The sequence below is a fragment of the Protopterus annectens genome, chromosome 4.part1 (genome assembly GCF_019279795.1).
Source record: "Protopterus annectens isolate FY-2018-M chromosome 4.part1, PAN1.0, whole genome shotgun sequence".
NCBI lineage: Eukaryota > Metazoa > Chordata > Ceratodontiformes > Protopteridae > Protopterus > Protopterus annectens.
The window spans coordinates 513268305-513292538 of record NC_056734.1 but is presented as its reverse complement, the minus strand read 5'-3'; the positions used below and the strand labels follow the sequence as shown (position 1 = coordinate 513292538).

At 41.7% G+C, this 24234-nt stretch overlaps 1 protein-coding gene across 1 annotated transcript in view; it reads right to left on the bottom strand.

The window, feature by feature from the left end:
• Positions 1 to 23845, bottom strand: part of LOC122801243 (high density lipoprotein binding protein) — a 1918659-nt gene extending 1894814 nt beyond the window's left edge. Inside the window, exon 1 of the mRNA XM_044070795.1 lies at positions 23720 to 23845. The gene's annotated coding sequence lies outside the window, so the exon portion shown is untranslated. The remainder of the gene's footprint in view (positions 1 to 23719) is intronic.
• Between the last annotated feature and the right edge of the window lie 389 nt (positions 23846 to 24234).

Here is a 24234-nt window from a genome sequence, read left to right as displayed (position 1 = left end):
TGGCAAAAGTAATGCCCAAGCAGATTGGTATGGATCAGTGTGGCTTTGTGAAAGGGAATCTTACAACATTGAAGATCCACAGGGAAGCAGAATGCAAAAGTACACCATTGCTATTGGTGGCTCTTATGCTGAGAAAGCACTTGACAGAGTAAGCAAGTACTTTAGAGGCAGAGCAGGCAGAGCAATGGAAGCCTTTAAATTTCGTTAAAACCAAAACAATTGTAAGGTTGATCAAGTGTCAGTTTGTTATACTTGCATTAACCAAGGTAGCTTTTATTTTTTGGAGGACCTGGTTTTAGTCCTTTTCAAATCCCGTCGAGTCAATACATTTACATTTAACTGACCATATAGGGCATTTGTTGACTTTACTGCACAAGAGTCATTGCTGGCCATATTAGCAGGGGCTTTGAAATTTTTTATAACACTCCTCAGTAGGCTAGTTTGCTTTGGAGAAATTTCTTATTTTGTGCTTGTGGGGGTGTCAGGTCTAATCTTTACTTGGAAGGAGACACTTATGGTCTGACCTTCCCAGGGAGTGCAATATATAGGGGGCAGTGCAGTCACCACCATGTTGATGTGCTCTAGGGTCTAGAGCTTTGAGCCCTGTGTGGGGGTGCAGACCAGCTGTTCCATGGCATCTGAATTAAAGTCCAGGAACCTAGACAATTGGGTTGGTACTCAAGTTACCTTAAAAAAAAAGTTGAAATCTTTCATGACCAAGCTGTTCGGCTGTATACTGAGCCTCTAGCAAGCCCAGGTATGAGGTTTGCTTCTCCTGGCTCATGGTGGGGGACCTGTAGCTAGTGAGATTATGGCAGGATATTTTGCCTATAGCAGCACTGTTCTGCCAGTCTCTAGATGTATTTGGTTTTAATGAAGTTGGAGATGGATACACCTCCACCTTTCATTTTGAGATCCAAGCATACAAAAAGGCATTGTATGGCAGGGTGCTCTCTGCAGCCTTGAGCAAAGTGTCAGTGACTGCAGAGACATGAGCATCTACAAGATGAAATGTGCTTCCAGAGAATGCAGTTTTACTGTTGAGGTTTCTAGCAATAAGACTTTACATCAAAAGTTGACATTTTGACATCGGGGGGGGGGGGGGTGACTGCCAGTATCCAAAAGCCTTGAGGAGACAGGTGAAGGCCATCTCTGGGAAAGCAGCACAGTCTGTCGATAAATGTCTTCCCAGGCCATCAGATACTGGATCACCCTGGAGTGTGACATAATACACCAACCATTGAAAATCAGTTTTTGCCTGTACTGTGGCATCTTATAGGTGAAGACCGAATGCTTAGGACTAGGGACATACCTGCCTGGACACATGATCTGAGAGCTCAGTCAGAAAGGTAGGTCTCAAGTCATTCACTCCGTGTACCATTACACAGGCATAATGGTAATTGCTGAGTGACTTGAGTGCATGCATAATTTGATGGATCCTGGCACATGACCTTGTCCAATCTGATGAGGGGGACAGTGTCTCACTATTGAGTCACCTACGACATTAAGTTGAGGCATTCTGCTTTAGGGGCTCGATTGTTAGACACATTTATGCGATGTGTGTAGTGGATTCTGTTGGTGTACCAGTATTGTTTGCACTTTGCAGGTTTGTATGTGGGTGTGTCTTGACATTATCTTAAGTGGAAAGGCATGTGTTCTGACATACTTTGTTACACTGACAGAACTAATTCTGATTTCATTGTATAGTTACATCTAACATACTAGTTTGCTTTAGGAGCAAGTGGTTGCCAGTATACACGAGGCAACTGCTACATTGCCTCACGATGTCCATGTCAGACTGGAAGGAGTAACATTGGGAAACTGTCCCTAGTAGCAGATCTTTTTAAGTACTAACTTCTGATGGCAAATTAGACCAGCTATTCCTCCGGGATTAAAAGGGACTTAATTCTACAGAAGATACAGGACAATGCTGCTCAGTGAAATACAAGTTTTAGTCTGCCAATAGCAAATCGCAGAAAAAAAAAAAACAGGTTAGATTCAGCAAGTCTGGATCTAGTCTACACCACGTTATATATTAAATGCAAAACAAGTGCGGGTAATGAGCAAACTGTAAAAAAAATATGGTCAAAGGGACAATTAAATGCAGTAAAACAGTACAGATGAAAAAACTGCAGATCAAAACTCTAAGCTTAATTTTTTTAGTTTTGGATGGCTTTGATTCAAGCCGAAACACTCTGGACCTCTGGCAAAGGATACTAAACACAGTGGCTCTGTTAACTGAGCTTAAACCAGAACAAAAACACTGAAAGATGCAAGCTACCTCTCCTGCCACAAAAAGTGTAGACTTCGAACCTTCATGCAAGATACTAGTTTGAAGCCCACTGCGGTAGTGGTGCTGCGAAAGCATTGCCGCCTCACAGTAAGACACTGTCTGGTTTGATTCTCAGCTAGAGCGTCTTCTGCGTGGAGACGTGTGAATGGGCGTACCTTCGTTGAAGGTTGTGCGTCAGGCCTGGCAAGCCGGTATGTAAAAAACTGCCAATTAGCGGACCTCAGTTCCGCTGTGGCGACCCCTAACCAGGAAAAGCCAAAAGACAAAAGTTTGAAGCCCAAGTGCTTAAATCAAAAGCAAGAGGTTTAGAATAGTTACAATTTCATCAGGCTAATAACCAGTAAAAAATGCAACAGAACACTTAACAAGCAGCAAAAAGCAAAGTCGGAAGTACAGATGCAGCAAAAGCAGTTGAATAATACTGCATTTTTTTTTTTTTTTTTTTTTTATCAAGTGGGATGGGAGGAAACCAGAAGACAAGTTAAGAGTGCAAGTGGGTGGGCCTTTTCAACTGATACGCTGTAGGATATGCAGAGATGGGACTGGGAGGAGTGTCCAAAAACAGAAATACTATGGGCAGGCAAATCAAAAGCGGATACCTCCAAACATTTCTATTTAGAGGAATGCAGTTTCTCAGCTATTCCCACTAATTAACTGGATGTTATTCAGTCTGCAAAGGGAACAGTTTACTAACTTTAAGTGACCCTAGCAAAGGCTTCTTAAAAACACCACAAAATGCAATATAAAAAGAAAAGTAACCAAACCTTAAATTCAATATCAAATGCAGAGTTCAGCAATAGTCAGGTAAAAGAAAGTCATTGGGCCAGAGTATAAATGCCCCTTTTAAACATTAAACTGTTAAGGCATAGAACTGCAGCACCAGCACAGATACCTTACAGAAAGGATACAAGCCTAAAATATTCCTCCATATACCACCTCAGAGCCTTATCACTATTCAGTCTTTTATGGACTGCAAAAGACTGTCTCACATAGAAAATATTCTGTCTCATTACTGACGGGGCTTATTTCACATATGCAAGTCAGAGGATCAGACCTGTGTAACCCAGCAAACTAAACCTCTTCAGAAAATTATTTAGGACTGGTATCTCAGAAATAGACTACCGACACAAGTAAAGCAAAGCCCATCCCTGACCCATTCAAGTACAATTTCAATGGATGGAAGGGAGTATACCCTACCACCACCAACTGTACTACTAATGGACAGAAGCAGATCCAGAATGCTTTGTATTAACATGGTCCTCTCAAACATGTTTTATCCAATAGTTAAGCACCATAGTAATACACAAATAGATTTGAGAAAGTTAAGTGCATCTAAACTCCAAAAAAGGGATAATTCCATCCCAAACACCAAATGGGATTAAGTGGCTAGGCTTAAAATGGCCTGCAAGGGCAGTTAGGATCCTAGGTTAATACTAGGCTATTAATCTACACAGTTAGCAAAGAGAGAATTAAGGCCATGAACCGCTTCCTGTGGTCCAGAGGTCAATTCCTTCAGCCTCCACTTGCCCGTTGTACAATCCTGAGCAAGTCATTAAAATAGATGGTGCTTTTGGATAATTGGAAAAATTGCACTAGACTCAATGGCCTAAACCATGCACATAGTAACTACTAATGAACCCATGAAAGGACTCTTTAGAAAGCCTGATAAAAAGGTAGGCATTACCAAATCAGGAAAGGATACTGAAAGCATCTAGTCTACCACTAAAGTGATCAGATCTCAGGGGGGGCTCACAGCCCCGAGTCATTTGGTCTTTGCAAATACACAACACAAAAGGAAACCAGCTGCGGAAAATTAGCAAACAGATGTCGTAATCCACGATTACAAGTGGTTTACATCCAAGTTGCTAAGCATCATGTGGCTTAAAGGTCTTAGTTAGAGCTATGCAGTTAATCAAAAACAAAACATTTTAAAATAAAACGTGGAAGAGGATGGCGATGAAACAAGATGGGGGCCAAGAAATAAGGATTTGGTGCACGTCTTCAAGGGGAATGACAATTTTTCCCCACTTATGGAGAACAAAACCCAATTAGATTTGGAGTGGAAAAAAATGAGACTTATGACCAAGTAGAAGGTATAAGAACAGGCAACAGGAGGCTGGAATTTACTGGAGAAAGTCAGCAAATTGCTTACCTTCCCTACCAGGGACAGGGTACAGGCAAAGAACGAGACGAGAGAGACTAGTTCTGACCACATTTAGTTGCATGAACAGAAGCTGCTGTTAGAATACAGCATATAAAACTTTGCATAATAGCAACACTCAAGTTAAACAGGAAAAATATTGGAAAGGCAACTTATTTTCTTCTTGGGTTCATAAACATACCAGCCTAACTACCACCAGGGCCTTCATAAGCCTAGCCTCATAATACAACCCAAATGAGTCTCTGAAGCACAGGTGTTTTAGGAAGTGTATATTGAGGTTTCTAAAAGGTTATGGGGAGGGGGGTTACATTACAGGCAGACTATCAAAGACATGGGGGCCAGACCCAAAGTGAATTTCCTAACTCCCCATCCATTGCTCAATATTATATGTTAAACTACGGTAAGGGATGGACCATTTCACATGGTTACAGCATCTGTTCTAGTCCATGTGGACCTTCCAAAAATCAGTCACCAACAAGCCCAATTTGTCCCAAACAAAGTTGAAATCCTTGGATCAAGTGGTTCTCATGCTGTTTTGCTGGTGTGCAGTCAACTCAAGAGTGGGATAGAAGGATGCATTGTATGCTAGGCCAATAGGGCTTTAAGGTTAACTGTCCAGAACTCTACAGGGTATAAACACACCATCTGTAGGAGAGGTTATTCTCCTGGTAAAAGGACCTCTGTGCACATTCCAACCGTTGCACGTCTGGTCAAGTAAATCTATGGGTCTAATAATAGCCAAATAAAGTGATTAACTGCCAGTCACTCCTGCCAGCTACCTTAAGGCGCTTCCAAGGGTATCTAATATACAAGTGCTATTAATATTAAAACAAATGGTAGTTTGACCAGGAGCAAAGCTAGTTGCCCAGTGTCAAATATGCAAGTACTCAAAACTTACATCTCTACACAGATGAGCCACGATGAAAGGTTTAAAATGTATATCTATAGGTGACCAAGTGTTCAAAACCACAGAAAATATTTAAAACATTGCAGTACAGGCTCAAAGAAAAATATCTAAACCAAGCTTCACTATTCCTGACTGAATCCAAGACAATTCCTTAGTGACTTAAGACAGCTATGTAGATGTGGAGTAGTTAGGTCCACAAGAGAATATAGAATGCTAATTCCCTAGTGACTTAGACAGCTATGTAGATGTGGAGTCTTGTTAGGTCCACAAGAGAATATAGAATGCTGTCTCACTAAAGACTTTCCAAAAATATCACTGCTGGGATAGCTTGCAGAATTACATTTCTGGTCATCTGACTTCTAGTTCTCAGGCAAACTAGAACACTGCTGAAGCTGGAAGCAATTAACATCTACCTGTAAAAACTCATACAAGGGCTTTTGCTCATCTTTGGCAGATGCTAGCAGTCAGAACAATTACAGTCCTTCACGCTTCCAAAGTAGCAATTTGTTCACCCTAAAAACAATACAGAAAGTTTCCTCGTACAGACAGTCTCTAGTTGCATTGAAACATAGCATAGGCTATAAAGTTAATCAATTTCAAATATTTTTCTGAAGTCTGACGGACTGAGGTTAGCCTCCACTGTTATAATATATGCATTTAAACAGTTACAATAGTGCATGTGCATTTGTTATTTTCCAGTAGGGCACATTGGATATATTTTAAACAGCACTTTTTGTAACTTAACACAAAAATCTGTACACGGCAGTTTGATATACACGTGACAGAGTGCCAATATATTTGTAACTCTAGCATCTTACACAGATAACTATTCACAAATTTACAAAATTCCAACTAGCTGTGCTGGCAGTACCTCCTCTGTCAATGCATTGCTTAGCACGGAGTTTTAAATCCATGACTTTAGTTAACATGACAGAATCACCTACAGCCATATTTTACACAGTAGAGTGGGCTAGCTCTGCCATGGCTTCCAAGGTCCCAAGAAAGTGAATTTGGGCAATCCTGCAGTAGTTCAGAGTCCCACAAACCAATGGCAGAATTGGTATAAGCCAAGTACAAGGACTCAGAGGCTCAAATATCAATAGTGTTGAATCTGAGGGGTTCCTAGTGGGAATGGATGTGCATCAAGGTCCAGTTCAGAGCCCACTAGTCAATTCTGGTAAGAAACTTCATTAGCAAACAGGTCAGAGGAGACAGATCAAAGCTACTGTATGCAGACAGTGTGGCATTACAGGCAGACTAAGCAAGAACTTCAAAGGAGAATGGAATGCAAGACTGAAGGCATATGAAATGAGTACAGATAAGCATCACCAAATGGAGAAATCAGATGAAGCTGAGGATTTAGATGAAAGGGAGAGTAGATGAACAGGTTAACAGCATCAAGCATCTGGGAGGAGTGGTGGAGATGAAGGCAAGTCTCAGGAGGATGTCAATGCTTGCATCAGAGGGGCTGCAGCCAACTGGCACAGTGTCAGGTGTAGCATGACAGAAGAATGCCAAAGACAAAAAGCAAGGTGTACAAAAACAGTAGTGACTAGTACTACAGTACAGTCAAGAAAACTGGGTAGTAAAAGATGCAATAGATAACAGACAAGAAAGTGCCAGAGATTGGAGGTAGGATACACACTGTGGGGCAGATAAAGTGAGGAAGTAACAGAAACCAAAGTAACTACAACTGTAGAAAAGGTAAAACAGACTACAAGTCATTCTGGCATATGTGCAGAAAGCCAGAATACAATCTAGTGATGATCTGGGACAAGGAGGAAGCAAGCATGAGTAAGTTAGTGCATCCAACAAAACAGACTGAGTGTGTGAAGAGACCAGCAACAGTCTGGCACTGAACAGATAAATATGGCTACTGTTAACACCCCAACCCCATATAATAAAAATGGAAAGGGGGGGAGGGTGACTGGTGCCAGTCATTTATTTTAAAATAATCAAAATCAATCTGGAGGATACCTCTTGCAGTCATCTGTACACTTGATCAGCCAAAGGCCCTTTTACAACAGCCTTTACCTCCAAGTAGAAGACAAATAGCAGTGGTCCCAGCATGGAGCCCTGAGGTGCCCCACTGGCAATTGGTCTTAGTGGAAGTTCTCACTAATCCCATATTCCTGGGTCCTGTGTGAACTACCGAGTTACATGGGTGTTTATGACCAGTTACAAGAGTTTAGTCAACTATACCACAATGAAGTACGCCTTAGCAATGTGCAGTTTTTCCCTCATCCACTACCTTGTTTCATAGGTAGTTACTAAGCTAATGACCACAAGACCTTTAAGCTTAGCCATGTATCCCAAAACATTGACAAGTTCTGGTACCCTTGACAAGTTCTGGTACCCTTGACAAGTGTAAGCAGGAACTTTGGAGATAAAACATTTACAAGCAGGGCCTGGCAGTTTAACAATTTACAGGCTACCTGTGTCTATTAGACAGGTGAAGCGCCAGGGATGAATTTCCTGTTGATCATAAACTGTCCAAATTATACTTTAGTTGGGTTAGGGAAGCACAGCATGGATAGTGTCTGGGATATACTACTGTCTTCAGCAGGTCCTACTTTTTTTTTTTTTTTATCACAGGCAAGGTTTAAGTCTTTGGAGCAGTAAATTCTGCTCATCTTTGTTCAGAGAACAAGCAGGAGCATCAGGGTGAGGTTTGGCAATGCCTTGCATACAAGGCACAGATATGCAAACAGCTAGCAGGAAACAGAATACTGGAACAGGGCCTGGTCTGCATAGAACATGTTACACCCTGTATTCTTTTACTGGGGAACCACTTGTTGGATATGCCTGGTAAGCTACATACCAAAAAGGGCATTACACTACACATCTGATGAATACCCTTAGTTTACAAGCTGCACACACAAACACTCACTGCAAACATGACAGTAAAGGCTAGATTACTACCAGTGTCCTCAAGTCCCTGACTACTGGACAAACTCTTAGGGGTGTGTTGTCAATATGATAGTTACCAGGGGTGGAGGACTTCCTGAAGGATACTCATACAAATTTCTTGGTATGAGGTTCTCAAAAAAAAAGTCCACCAGGTTTAGCAGGCAGGATGTTCTTGTGACAGAGAAACTGGGTTGGGTCTAGTGTCTGAATGTTGCCCATGTCCTTAAATGGCTTTGCATATTATAAAACTAGCTAATGGGTCTGTATTTCTGGGGGTAGTTGATAGTAAAGCGTGATAACAGTTGCAGTCCTCCATTCTTGGTACAAAGAAAGTTTAGGATATAAACCAAGAAGAGACTCCAATAGCCCCAATAGGTAGTGTTTCAAGCCACTTAGGAGGAATCTTGGGATTCTGCTGGGGCATATTCAGGCTGTTTTTGGACTTAGGTGAGCAACGCTTGGCTATGCTATTTGTGGGGGGTATACTAGTAGACATTTTATGGAAGGGGTGCGATTATGTCATCCTATGAATTACTTTGGTAGGATTACTCCCATAATGGAAGTTTTTTAGGGAGCAATGTAGCCATTATACAGATAAAGATGCACAGAATAAGTGGTTCTTTTAAGTAGTTTAGAAAGTTGCAGTGGTGTACCTGGTGATCAGCAAGAAGAGATCTGGCAATTTTTATTGACATGCCATCTTGAATGTTATAAGCAGAACATACAAGTACAGAACAATATTTTCAGTTTTGGAAGAGAGAATTTTTGGCCAATACTTTTTGGGTCATAGAAGTATTTTACAGTAAGCTTTGCAACCCACATTAGCATCAAGGGTCAAGCCCAAGTATTTATTACAAAAACAGTTACAGTTATGGTCAGAGATAAGGACAAGTTAAGAAGCTCTGAAAGGGAAACATTTGGGTGGTTGTGTGGTTTACAGTAAAAAAATAAATAAAAACAGTTAAGTTATCCATACTTTGACAGGGGTACTCCCTCTAGGCCAATGGCCAAATAGGTCTAAATGTTAAGTTGTCAGCAAGTAAAGAGTAGTATTGTTGAAATAGATTTAGAGGATGAATTCAGACAGCACCTTCACAAGGTAGACCCTGTTTTTCACAGACTCAACATGGACAGAAATGGGTCAAAAATTAAGAAAAAATAGACAGCTGGGTGCACAAGACCCAGGGTGCTGGGTGCCATGGCTGAAAAGACATAGAATCTTCAAAATATGAAAACATTCTTACAATGGGGCTAGGCCCAAGGGGGGTGGCCCCCTGTTGTAGAAGTAGTGGTCCCAAAAAACAAACCAAGTCAAATTAAAAAACTGATAGGCCAAAGAAGAGCCATAAAGATGGCAGAGTGGACTATTAAGAATAAGAGACATTGTCACTATTATGCAACAAGCCCAGAATTTCCACACAAGTTAATACAAAAAGATTGAGAGAAATTAGAAGAAAAAAAAATACTTCCACAAGAAAGACTGCCAGAAGCTTCAAATAAAATCTATTTGATTAATAGAACAGATATGGGAAAAACATTATCTAGACCAAGAAACTGATCCGTCTGGAAGGAGAGAAAGTATGAAAATATAAAAACAAAACCTAGAGAATTTTGAAAGATATAAAAAAATAGACACTGGAAATAAAGTTTATTTGATGCAATATTTATTGCAAGTCGGGAAAAAACAAAAAGGCAGCCCCAAAGATATTCAAAAATACAAGCAAAAGGCATCCAGATATGTAAAGTTTAACTTTAATCAGAGGGAATGAGGAAAGATTAAGTAAAAAGTTTAAAAATAGAAAAATGTTGTCTTACCATAAGATTCCATCTGTGTTGTAGACCTTTGTTCATTCGATACACTTAGGACCTCAGTGCAGTCCTTGGCAAACTCTCAGCCAAGTCCTACCCATAATGCCCCTCAGTTATTCCAGATCAAGTTTGCCTGCACTAGATAAAAGATGTAGTAATAGAAAAGATAGAAGGCTCTGAGCAAATACGCAGGGGGAAGGAGGGTGGGAAGTATTAACTAACAAATGTCTACAACACAGATAGTCTTACCATAACGTTAAACTTCTTTATCCGATTTTATAAATCTTTGTTCTTTTGTTACAGTTAGGACAGAGTCCCCACTACTAGAGTCCAGGGTAGCCCTAAGGAAGGATATTCCTGAGCACCATAGAACCAAAAGATGCTAGTCCCCTGGAGATCAAATTTGTAATAAGATAAAGGTATGAGGTCTTGCTAAAGTGGCTGCTGTGCATACATCCATAGAGGCTCTGGAATGAAAAACTACAGAAGTAGCCATAGATCTGGCAGAATGAGCCTTTATTCTGGAAGGCAAGGATAGCTTATTCTGTTGGTAGATAAAGCTCATGACGTTTCTAAGCCAAGAGGATAGTCACTTTTGGAAAACAGGTTTACCCAATCTGGGTCCTGCAAAGGCCACAAACAAAATCTGTTTTCCTGAAAGATAAGAGTCCTGTCCAAACAATGAAGCTGCTGATGCAAATCAAGGGTGTGCAGAAAGTACTCTCCTCAGAATGCTGAGAGAAGAAAAACCAGCAGGTCAATAGATTAGGTAATGGAAAAGCCAGAAATGACCTTGGGCAAGAAAGGGTCAGTATGAAGGGACACCCTGTGTGGAAGATGAAAATAAGGGCTCTTTACACTTCAGGCCTGCTGCTCAGATACTCTTCTCGCAGAGTGAAGTGCTACTAGAAGTATGGTTTTCCATGACAGTTTCAAAAAACATGAATCAAAGGGTTCTAAGGGAGAACCTGGGAGACTGAAGCACCAGAGTCAAGTCCCAGAGCTCTAAAGGAGGCTTGACCAGAGGTTTAACATGCAATACTCCCTTCAAAAAAGGTCTTGCATAGGTGGTGTGACATAACTGAAGAATTAAAGACCATTATGAAAATTGGCGATAGCCGCTAGATTTACAGCGATAGTAGACGCTGAGGCTCCTGCCTGTAAAAGAGTAGTCTAGTATAGTAGGATCTTTTGAAAAGGGTCTATGTTCTGGTCTTTGACCCAAATAGAGAACCTAGTCCATTTACTAGAATAAACGGAGTGGAAGGTCAGAAGAATTTCTGACTAAGATGGGATGTCAGGTAGCCTGGCAATCATTGGAACAGGAGGAACCATACCGCTCGAGACTGTGCAGGTTCAGATGAATCTGCGTCGGCGGCACCACCCCCCCCCCTCCCGAGGACAAGATAGGATCACTTTGCTTCTCAACCTCAACTTTCTGGAGAATTTTGAGATGAGGGGAAGTGGGGGAAAAAGGCAGCCAGAAGACCCAGGGGCCAATCATGTGTTAGTGTCCCTCAGTGGCTCCCCCTGAGGGGTAATCAGGGCAAGATTGCTCCCTCTGTAAGCTACAAATGCAGAAGCTAACAGGTCACAGCAAGGCTTGCCCCAGTGCTGGAAGATCCGATCTGCTGTTAAAGGGTTGAGGGACCACTCATAAGGCATCAGGATATTCCTGCTCAGATTATCCGCAATAAGGTTGGAACTCCCAGGAATGTGCGCTGCTGTAAGAAAGTGGTTGGAAACTTATTGCCCAGTACCAAATCCTCATGGTTTCCCCGACAGGAAGAAAGACCTGGTTCCACCTTGCTTGTTGATATACCAGACTGACATGTCTGACTGAACTGCAGTGGTCCCAGAGGAAGGGACGCATGGAATGCTTACAATACTTAGAGAACTGCCCTCAGTTCCAGGACATTTATGTACAAGTTAGCCGGGGGAGGCAGGTGCCTTGGACAAGCTTAAACTGGAAATGCTCCCCCCCCACCCTAACAGTGACGTGTCAATGATCACCAAGGCAGTGGGCTGAGGAAGACAAAGGTAGACACCAAAGATTTTTGTGGCTTCATCCACCATAGCATTTCTTCCTTGCAACGGTCTGCAAGATGCATCATGTGGTTGAGTGGGTGAGTTAGCAGTGACCATTGTGCAGAAAGAAGCCACTGCAGGATTCTCATGTGCAGTCTTGCCAGTGGTACTAACGTAATTGCAGCTGCCATGGAGCTCAAGAGTTGCAGTACAAGATGTGCTGGTACATAGGTCTGAGGAAGGTCTTGGATTTGGTGTCTTCTTTTCAAAAGCCTGTGAGAGGGGAGAAGCTCGACAGGATGTTATGTCGAAGACTTCTCCAATAAATTCCAGTGTCTTCATTGGGGACACTTGAGATTTGTCTTTGTAGATTGTAATACCTAAGCAGCTGCTACATTTGAACACTCGGGGGGGGGCTGTCGAGACACCGAATGGCACTGCCCTGAACTGGTAGTGAGCGGCTCCCACATGGAGGTGGAGAAACCTTTGGGAGCAGTGATCCATGTGGTAGGAGTCCTGGGGGTCTAGAGAACACATCCAGTTATCCCTGCCTAGGAATGGAAGGTCAGGACCATCTGGATTTTTGTGTTTAATAGGTTGAGATCCAGGACGGTCTCCAGTCCCCTGTCATTTTTGGCACACGAACCTCTAATAAAACCCAGATCCTGTCTGGATGACTCTTCCTCAGCAGCTTTTCTATCACCAAGGCTGCTAATTTCTTCCGATTGGGTGGTACATCTGGGATTCATTTGATGGGTCTGGGAGTCAAGTCAAAAGGTATTTGGTAGCATCTGGATCTTATTCTCTGCACCCAAACGTAGGTAGTAAGTTGTCGGGCTGGTAGATGCAGAGAAGAAAAAAAAAAAGCCCCCCCCCCCAAACAGCTTCCAGAGGGAAGCAGACTGCTGCTCAAGAGTGCTGGTAGGGTCTGCTGAAGAAAATCTCTAGTGCCCTGGTTAAGTGGACCCCCTCTACCCCAAGAGAGGCATCTTCCATATGGAGTTGCCCCCTCTGCCCCAGGAGGATTGTTCATCACAAGTATCACAAAAAGCTCCTTGGGATTTCTTGAACCACCTTTTTCCTCCCCTCTGGTTCCAGAGTAGCACTTCTGGGGGGTGGAAAGGTGTAGGACCACAGCAACATGTGCATTGAAAAAGGAAGATGCAAAGGGGTCTGCAAAGTTACACAACCACATCCAAGCATTACATCTCATGACAATGCCTGATGCAACCCCCCCTCAGTGGAGTGAGATATCAAATGCATAGAGAAGGGTAACTAGCTGCAAGGAGACATCATTCACCGACAGTACCCCATCAAAGAGGGGGACATTTTGCAAATTTGGTCTCTTTGGAGATGAGCAAAGTGTGCCAGATAGTTCAGCTGAAGCATAGATCTGTTTCCCTAGTTCCTCCATGGTACGGGACTCTGTTTAGAAGATGGATGGTGGATGGTGGTAGCACTATCTTCTGCCTGTTCCCTCTTGGTGGCCATTGCCACGATCATAGAATCAAATGTCAACTACTAGGACCAGTAGGGCTGGTCTTCAGGTGCAGATAAAATTAGTCTGGCCTCTGAGGGACAGATTCTATGTTGTCCAGGGCCTTCCAGGCACGCTGCACAGAGAGTTTAACAAAAGGTCATCTGCCGGCAGGGTCACCCAGGAGGAACAGCTTCCTCAGAAGACGGGTTATAGGACTCTTCACCCCACTGCTTGAGGATTTTGAGAAAGTCTCTGAATGAGGTGTCATCTGGGGAAAACCATGGGGACCCTTCCCCCTCATTACAATCAAAGTGTCTTCATTGATAAAATTCCTCCAGTGAATAAAGGTGCTTCCTCTTGCACACTTTCTGGGGTGGCTCCCCAGTGAGATCTTCTGAGGACTCTTGAGAAGGGGTTCTCTTCAAAGAGGGTTATTGTGACTCCCATGACCAGGGTCCCAAAATAGAAGGTTGGGACAGGAGCAAGAAAAGTGGAAGCTATTAGAGCTGTGGACACAGATAGCACCAGTGAAAAAATAGGTGCCGGGGTAGATACCAAGGTATGGATGGTGCAAGCACTGCTTCAGGAGAGCATCAGTTCCACCGGAGCTGATGCAGTAAAGGTTGACAGTGCCAACAGGGAAATTATCTGAACAGAGACTGTATGCACTGGAGGTATCTTGTCCTTGGCAGGTACTGGAGTTTGAGCCAATGGAGCTGAAGAAACACCATGGCTGTGGATGGTGCCAAAACAGGTACAGTCAGTCATCGGAGCCAATGTCAGATCCAAGGACGGCACTGAAATCAGTGGTGCCGAGGTTGGAACCAAAACAGTGGTGAATACCATGGACAGCACTGAGGGAGGAGAGACAGCCTGGTACTGAAGAGATCTGCGCAGAGGAAGCACTGAGCAGACTTGGTTCTGTAACTGACAAGATGCAAGAACAGGGCGACTCAAGTTTGTCACTATGTTTTTAGTCTTGGGGGGCAACCCAGAGCCTCCAAAAAAGATGCCTTGAGTAAACCTTTTAAGATAAAGGTTTATGTTCTGCTAGTGGACAATTACTAAAACTAGCACAAGTTGGTCAGCTCTAATATGATCCACGCCCAAACAGTAGACAACGAATGTGTGTATCAGAGTTAGGCAGCTTTGTCTGACATAGTAAGGCAACAAGGCTATCTTATAGAAAAAAGATAAGGGAGAAAATACCAGTGATGTTATTTTAAAAAAAAAATAACACTAGAAGGCAAGGCCTGCCAAAACATGAGAGAGAGGGGGACAGTACCAATAATGATAAAACATTAAAATACCATGGAAAGGGGTAGGAAATAAGTGACAGTAAGAAAAAGCTAACTTTACTAAAGCTTCAAAATTATTTGACAAACAGTCTTGAAAAAGAAATTTTCTACTTCGCTTTGAGAGATGGCAAGCACGTCTGACTAGGAACACAGCAAATGAGATCTGGAGCAACTAGGAGAGGGGCATTATGGTAGGTCTTAGCTAAGTTTTTGGCTTGCATGAGCTAGGAAATGGCTATATTGGTTCCCTGGACAGAACAGAAGTCCTAACTGCAATGAAAGAACAAAGATTATCAGATGAAGTTATGGAATGCCTGCAAAGTGAAGAATCTGGGTGTAAGACACTTAAACAGGTTAAATCACAACACAATGAACAAGTCCCTAAAGTAAGGAGAAACCGGAAGATCAGGGGACATCTTAAGAAATATGGACATGGGAAAGAAAGATTTAATATGGTGTAATACTTTGAGAGAAAGCAAAACTAAATAAATACAAAAAGAGCAGCACCAAAGATACTTGGACAAACATAGACAAAGGAATCCAGACAAGGAAAAAATAAGGACTAGCAAATTAAGAAACTGAGGTACCTGAAGAAAACCTAACTCAGAAAGCACCACAGCAGGATACAGCAATGCATGTTGAAATTAATGAGAAACCAGTGGAATGGAAAGCAACTGTTACCATATGAAACAGTTTTTGGATCCATCCACAGGAAACCTGCACAAATGTGCACTTGAAGCTGAACAGCAAGTAAAAGGAACAAAAAGCTGTGGAAATTGACAAATGTTGGAGGCCAGTGAATTCCCATATGACAGGGCAACAGATGACACAATGTGCTACAGAAGTGGCTATAGAACTTCCTATAGAATGCCTGCAGGAAATGGAGAACAAAAAGTAACCTCACTTTACAAGAAAATGAGCCAAGAAGAGTTGCTTGATTTGAGAGAGAGACTGCAGAAGGTTTATACACAAAAGGACTGTCCAGAGATCCATGAGATAACAAAAGTAAACGGGATGTATTACTGGCAGCTAAACCAACAGATTAAATTCTACCACAAAACACACATGGTAGCATGGGAAAGGAAGGGAAGTCAAACATCATGAAGTACTGAAGAGAAATCTATAAAAACAATTGTCACTGCTAGACATAAACAAACACTCAAGACGTGATAGAAGCAATGCACACTAACAGATCAGGATTTATCATGCACTTTTGCAAACTAAACATCTCAACACAAGCAGAAAAAAACTAAATACGATAAGGAAAGGTACAAAGCAAGCAACTTATTGATGAACCAAAACAAGTGAGAATTGGGAGAGTAAAAGGTATTGAAAGCTTGGACAAGTATTTATGAAGACCCTCTGAACAGGACATGCTAAAAGTAAAAGCAAGAAGTTAAAGGTACAGGATATGAATTGGGATGAATTAACAGCCAGAAAGATTGAAATAAAGTTAAGAAAAGCCTACTAATTTGAAAACTGCTGGCCCCGATGCAGTAACTAACCTCTGGTTAAAAATATTAACATTTCTGCACGAAGATTCAGCCATGACCAAGATCCATTTATATGCACACCCTGGACAGACACCAACCTGGCTAACAGTAAAGACAAAGCTCCTACTTAAGAATGAACTTGCATGCTAGCCTACTTATAGGGCAATAACTTTCCTTCAGAAAACTTATAAAACTATACACTGGAACTGAAGCCAGAGTGTATAGCCATTTAGAAGTAAATTCAGTTGTGGCAACAGAATAAGAGGATAAAAAAAAAAAAAAAAGTCACAGAACAAGGTATCACTTGCTGCTAAAAAGTCATAATGGAGAATTGTAAAAATGGGAACCCAAGTACAACATGATCAACTACAAAAGTTGATGACAGTATCCCACATTCATAGATAAAAAAAGTGCTTAAAGTGTAAAAGATGCTATTCTACATAGCCCTTAACACATTAAGCCGTCTACTTAAACAAGTTATACCATGACTATAATTTGGCTCCTAGAAAACAACTTATCCTTTGTCAATTTAAAATTGTATAGTTCATCAGATGAACAAAAGATATTTGGGAACTGATTTAAGAAACAAAATGTGAATAAAACTTCATAAGGAATACTTCATCCATCTTCAACCCATTTCCCCCCCATTTTGTACACAAGGTCAGGGTGTCACTCACCGCAAGTGAATAAGAGGACCAATTCTGAAAAAAGCATTGACATCCAGGAACATAATTAAAACTAGAAACCAATTTGCTCTTCTGGTCCCAGCTTGAGTTCTGCAGTGATTGACTGGCCCCAAAAGGTGTTTGATAGATTAAATGGGAAGACAAGATGCTTCGTGCTAAAGTGATTTATAAAACTCACGGCATATCAAGATCAGATATTCCCTATTCTGAAGGGGGTATGGGCCTCCTTGAAATTGATACCATGTACAGAACTGCAATCTTTGGAATGCAGACAATTCTGACCTCAAAAAGTCAGAAAGTAACGAAAGTTTTAGAAACATGAGAATAAATCTAAGGATGACTTCCCTGCCTAGTCCAACAGATGCATATTGGTGTCAAGCTGGAATGGAAATAAAATCAGAAAGATGAAATCTGGTAGCAACTGGGGAAAAAAAAAAAAAAAAAAAAAAAGGCAAAGGATCAGATGAGAAGGCAAGAAATGTGGAAACTGCATAAATATAGTTGCAAGTACAGAAAACTCCTGGAAGACCCTTATGTTAAATAAGGAATGAACACAGAAATGGCTAAGGGGCAGCAAATTTAAGCCAAAAATATGAAAAAGTTAATATTGGCAGCAGCCCAAGATAAACCAAAAATATGAAAGGTTAATATTGGCAGCCCAAGATAATGGGCTACATACACGTTTTACTAAGGCCATTGAACATGTGGGAGAAACTAGTTCAAGACACAATGGAAAACAGTCTGGCATCCCTGTGACAGTAATGGTGGAAGTACTGTCAAGACTGTTGCACTGGGGATTGTGCAAACATTATGGCAATGAAGTGGCTGGGGGGCGCAATGGTAAGACACAAGGAATCAGAAAATGAAGTCTACACCGCATGGTACCACCCATTACTAACAGTTCAAAAGATAGATGCAAGAAAAGCAGATATAGTAGTCCATAAAAAGACAAGTAGCACTGAACATTGACATCAATACACCCAGTGACTAGCGTCTTGCATACAGAGAGAAGTCATAAAATATCAGGACTGGCTGGCAGAAACGAGAGCAATGTGGAAAGAGATACCCAGACAGTTCCAACAGTAGTAGGAACAATAGGTCTTAAAAGGATCTACAAATCTTAACTACATTACCAATACATGCAACTGTGTACAAAATGCAGGAGTCATTACTAGGCACACTGCATGTCTTCCAAAGAGCATTTCTAGCTGACTGACTGAAATGATACTAATTTCATGAACTAATTGTACTTGGGAACAGGGTATTAGAAACCCAAAACATTTGGAGAAACTAAACAAAGAGACCCATGGCCTCTTCAGGAAGAGCAGAGATGGTGCATACACTACAGTAGTTTTGCCAGGGCATCAGGGAACAGGTTCCATGAGATCATTTGCACCCCCCTGAGCTACAACAAGTTCAAGCAAATGGAACCTTAGCGTCTCAAGTCTTATCCCCTCCATGCTGCACTGTACTGTCAGCAATACATCTACTTGGTGTGGGAATTAATCACAGCCTTCCACACCCCAGGAGTGTGCTACCCTGCTGTGCCACTGACAGTGCATGTTTTATAAAGACCATTATGGGCGGGGGGGGGGGGGGACTACAGGTGATCCTTATGCATAGAGGTAAATATGCCATTTAATCAAATAAGTCAATGTATGTTGCCTACAACAGAGCCATAGGGGACACCAGCTTTTAGTGGGCCTTTAGGGGACATCCAGCTGTTGGGTCAAACTTAGAAATGTCTGCTATCAAAGTAGCCATGGAACCAGGCTGACATTCAGAATTTTTGTAGTCCGTGTCAAGGCATGGGTCATGTCCTCAATATCAGTTGTAAGGAGACAAGTCATTTAGGTTGCTGCGAGTAGCAGACAAGTATTAGCAGTGGCTGTGCCAACACTTCTGAAGCTGTGTTCTTGCTTGCAACAGAACAGAGTGGAGATGATGAAATAGAATACCCAACACACTTTTCCAATAAGTATTTTTGATTACTAGCACCACAAATCTTGCTAATTTCCGAGATACATGGCTTTGGCCAAGTTTATAGCTATTCTCATTTTCTTAAGAGCCACTTTTCATGTACAGAGGATCAAATGTCGCTTTCCAGGCAGTCATTAGCAAGCAAATGACATTTCTGGCCTTGTAACCATTAACAAGGACAGCCCCTAATTGGGTCAGTCAGAAATTACTAGATAGATAGCAAACCTCCATAAAACTCGTCAATATCAGTGATTTGCTTTATCAAGCTACTTCTCTTCCAGGATTTTCCCCAGCAGACTGGGCTTGTTAAATTAATCTCAAGTTCTTACTTCAAGACTTTGCTAAATGTTTCTATAAGCTCCACATTACAATAAAGACTAAAAGACTAGAATTGCACTGCAAAGGCACATCGGTTTACATAGCATTTACTTTAATAGTGTGCACGCTGTACAATGCCACACACACTACTCCAATAAAATGTTTAAATCTACTACATTTGTAACAATGCTTGTATCACTTTCAATGAAACAATTGCCAGAGTTTCCTCCTTTGCCGTTGGGTGCCTAATTTCCCCCCACATGCCAGACAAGAGGTACTGGCATACCATGTGTAGCCCCAGACAGCTGCAGTACAGTGCCAACAGGCACTTCCCACAGCTATGCATCCCCAGCAGCCTCTCTGCCACTGCCCTTTCAGACAGAAATGCATGATTAAAGCCTCAACTGCAACAAACCACTTGAAAAGCAGAGAAAGAGAAGAAAAAGTCAACTAGCTTCTCCATCAGTATGGACACCAAACTGCATCTTTCACTAGCCAAAAAGCTTCCTAGTGAGGACATCAGTGATATTGGGGGGGGGGGGGGAGCAGCACAGGCCCACGTCCCAACACCAAATTATGCAGTAAGTCACCCACAAGTCAGTTCCAGGAAGAAAGATCCTGCACAAGTCACTTCCCCAACTTCTAAGCTTTTCACCCAGTCACACCCTCTTCCCATCTCTGCAACGGAACTGTTCAAAGAGCATTTTTAAGTCAAACAATTCAGAACCCCACTCTAGATGGTTCCCCAACACTGGAAAGTATCAAAGCCCAGACAAATCTACAAGTCTGTCCTTGGCAGCAAACAGAACAGGATTAAACTGGACTGGCTGTGTGAAATCCCTGCTACCCACCTGCAATATAAATCCGTTAACTAGCTTTCACAAGTCGTTTCCTAGGAGAAAAAACAGAATAGTTAACTGCATCCTCACCAAGCAGTACCAACTTTTCCAAGTGAAACTCATCCAGAGCCTTATTTCCTCAGCTGTTTCTTTTCTCTCATCCCCAAAAAGTACAACTTTCTTGCCATCTATTGTGCTCTACCCTGCCAGCCTGCCTCAAGTCTCCACTGCACATACACACAAGTAGGTTATCTACTTTCTACAGCTTCATATTTTCCTCCCACTTAAAAAAACAAAACCAGACAACTTGCAATGCCCCCCCCCAACATTCATGTACACCGACTTGTCAAAACACCTTTTCCTCCCCACATTCCACAAAGAAACCTCAACTCTTATTTCTGCAGTCCCAAGACGCACTACCCCTAAACTTCCCCTCTGCAGTCGTAATGACTGCCACTATTTTACATCCCTCCCAGCCCCCCCCCCAAGAGGGGGGGGTTAGCTTCCTTAATTCATTAAAAAGTGGACTGCCACAACTGTGGTGCAATTTAAATAAGAGGACCACACTGACACCATTTTTGCCCCTCAAAGATCACAGTAGCTCAAAATGTACAGCAAGCCCTGCAGCTGGTAAGGCGAAGGAATAAAACAAATGCACATACAACCAGTAGTACCAAGCAGTCATTAAGTAAAACCGTGACTGACCACAAAGAAGGGCACCCTACCAATAAATCAAAACTTGGGGGGTGGGGTGCAAGCAAATGAAACCTATACACATCAAAAATGGACAGTAAAAATCAAACTGCAGGGCAAGACAGTTTGCCTTCCCACTGCACTTAAATTACCAAGGATAAACCACAGAAACCAATGGGAAGATTAAAAAAAACAGTTACGCAAATCTTGAGGTTCACTGTGGGTTCTTGCAACACTCAAAAGGGCATTCATCAACAAATCTATTGAGGAATACCTCTGTAAAAGCTAAGGCAACCATGCAAATCAAAGCATTATGCAGATAATTCAAAGTAAAACAAGCTGTTACATCACTGCCTGAAACCTTGCCTGAAACCTTTCCTGTGTACTCAAAGCTGCCAAACAGCAATTTGGGGGAAAAAATATGCAAGAAACCCGTTTCTATAGTGCAACATAATCCACCCCTCAAACTAATCCCTCCTGTAAACACTAACAAATCCTCTTTCCATTCAACCAAGCCATTTATTAACTAGACACGTTGCACTCCACTATAAAATCAAGACACAGTTTTGCTCCCCACTGGCAGACAAACTAGCACCAAAAAGTATAAAGAAAACAGTACTCCTCTGGCTGCACTAATCCATAGGCACATATTTCAAGTATACAATATCCAGCATCTTGCAGGATCATTAGAAAAATGTGTGCAACTTAGCACACATCATGCTAGCAATGCAAGACTACAGCTCATCAAAAGTGAGATTTAATTAGCAAGACACCCACAAATTGCTGCCAAGGTCAAACATTAGAAATACTGGTCAACAGACTCAAAAAGCAGAAAGCCAACCCTATTTGCACTGGACAGACTAAACATACAGATCAAGCAGGTTTACATAGCCACCAGATTCATAATTTTGCACAAATTTAGTCCAACACCGTAGAAATTACACAACATTATACAGTTACTGGACTAGCACTATAAACAGTCTGATAAAGTAGGACTTGTATGACTTGTATTTACCAAACTATGTAAATTTGGTCTGACTACATGTACAGTACCTCACAGCAGTGGAAAAGTACCTTTACACAACACCATGAGATATCACACTGGCTCTAACAAAGTCAAATTTTTGGTATTCCAATAAGCCAAAATAATTGTGCGTGTCACACACAATTTTCTTCTATTTCTCATTGTGACAACATGTCATACCCAGACGTTCTTAGATTTAGTAATAATGAAAAAAAGAAAAAAAAAAAAAAACCCACTGAAGTCCCAAAACCAGACAATGCAAACACCACTTTTTCCAAATAACTTGTACTGGGGAAAGAGGGAGGGAGGGAGTTAAAAAAACTACTGTACAAAAAATGCCAACTCAGCTAGCTCCAGCAGGAACTAAAAGTGATGGGAAGACAAAGTTCAGAAACTTTTGACCAACTAATACACACTATATGGACATTATTAAACAGTCATGTACACAACACAAGAACACAAATACCTACACGAAATTTCACACTACAAAGTCACCACAATAGCATTTTAATGTAAAACCTTAATAGAGGTAGGGCAAAAGAACAGCCGTAGGAAAAATATGAAGACATCCGTCTAAGTAACTGCCGTTTAAAATCTAGGCTGCCAACTCAGCAACGGTCAATCCAAAAAGCTGCTTTAGTTAGAGAAAAAAATTCAAAGGCCACTCTAAACACACCAATCAAAAGTTTAAACAGCAAGAGTAACAGCTGTTGCACACAGAAGAAGCCCATCCAATAACTAACTTTGTTGGGACAACAGTTCTCTGACAGCACCTTGTACTACAATCTTATATGCCAACGTCATCAATCCAAAGAACACTCACGTAGGCTCACCTGTGCAGAAAAAAAAACGTAAGCCTAAAGAAACTAGACTGTACAAGCGACTACCCAAGATGCTGTATCCAACACACATGCAGGCAGGCTGTTTCATCTCGGGGTTTAAAACCCAAAAAGGCCAAGACAAAGGAGCAAAAAAATAAAGGCCCTTCAAACATCAAAATATATACACAAATTCCACGAAAGCGTGTAAAAACAGAAACCTTACAAAAAGGTTATTAAAAGGGACACGAAGAATGTTTAGATCCGATTGTTTACCATTCCTGGCTCTTACGCTAGGTCCAGGTTATGTACAGGCCCAAGCTAATACATCAGTGACACGTAGCAGCACCAACTCTGAACATCAACGTGCAAGAAATCATATTAGTTACAATACAAAAAAAAAAAAAACACAAACATACAAAAAAAAGAAAAGGTGATCAGAGAAGGAGGGTCAACGAGAAAGTATCCTGGAACAGCTGATGTGATTAAAAAACATTCAGTGTTAAAACAAACATTTCACCAACTTGCTTATTAATGAATAAGAACAGACAGAACAGTGAACCAAACCGGCAGACTAGGAAAACGAATGGGGACGCTATAGCTGTTAGAGGCGGCGGTGAGAGGAGGGTCCGATACTAGACAGCAACAGGCTAACAGATCCACGTCGACATTGTCAGGTAATGAAGCTCGCTGTCCAATACTGGCCTTCCCTCATACGGGAAAAGGAATTTAATTTCTAAATTATTATACTAGCATAAAATAGTATAAAAACATACTCCAACAACTGGACAAATCCGAAGGGCAATGACCCATGCGAACATTAACAACTTTATAAGCCCCTGAACTTTACAATGCCACTAAACGATTAACAGCTTGCTTCCATCGACGTTGCCCACAGAGCACCTATGAGCATTAACTGGATTTTACTCACTCAGTATGCTCCAAGATGCCGCCTCTAAAAGACAAACCGCAGTGGACTTACTTGTGATGGTGTTCTTGATAGCCTCCCTACTGGAGAAGAAGCTTCGAACTCCAATGTGAGAGGCTGGTCTTTCAGGCAGCAGATTTTATACAGCTAAACGCTGCCAATCCATGCAGGACACGTCACAAGTCAAGTCCTGCGCCCTGGCAGCACTGCAAGACCAAGGAGGTTGTTAGAAATGGGGGTTGGGGTAGTAGGAGTCCGTACTGACAGGGCTTAGAGGGTGGACTTCAGCGTTTCTGTACTAAGCGAAATGGGGGGGGTTGTCACCCTAACGTCCTTTGTACGTAGGTATATAAGGTTATCAGCAGCAAAATACTTGAAACTATGCATGTACATGGTTATTAGAACGGGTTTGCATCATTAGAAATTATAGAATAGACGATGTTACGTTGATCATAAGTGATCATAAGTGGCGAGATTTAGGAATTAAGTCCGATATCATATACGTTTACTGAAACTGTTTATTTGCATGATGGCACAAAACCTCAACAGCGCTGATGACTTTTTTCATC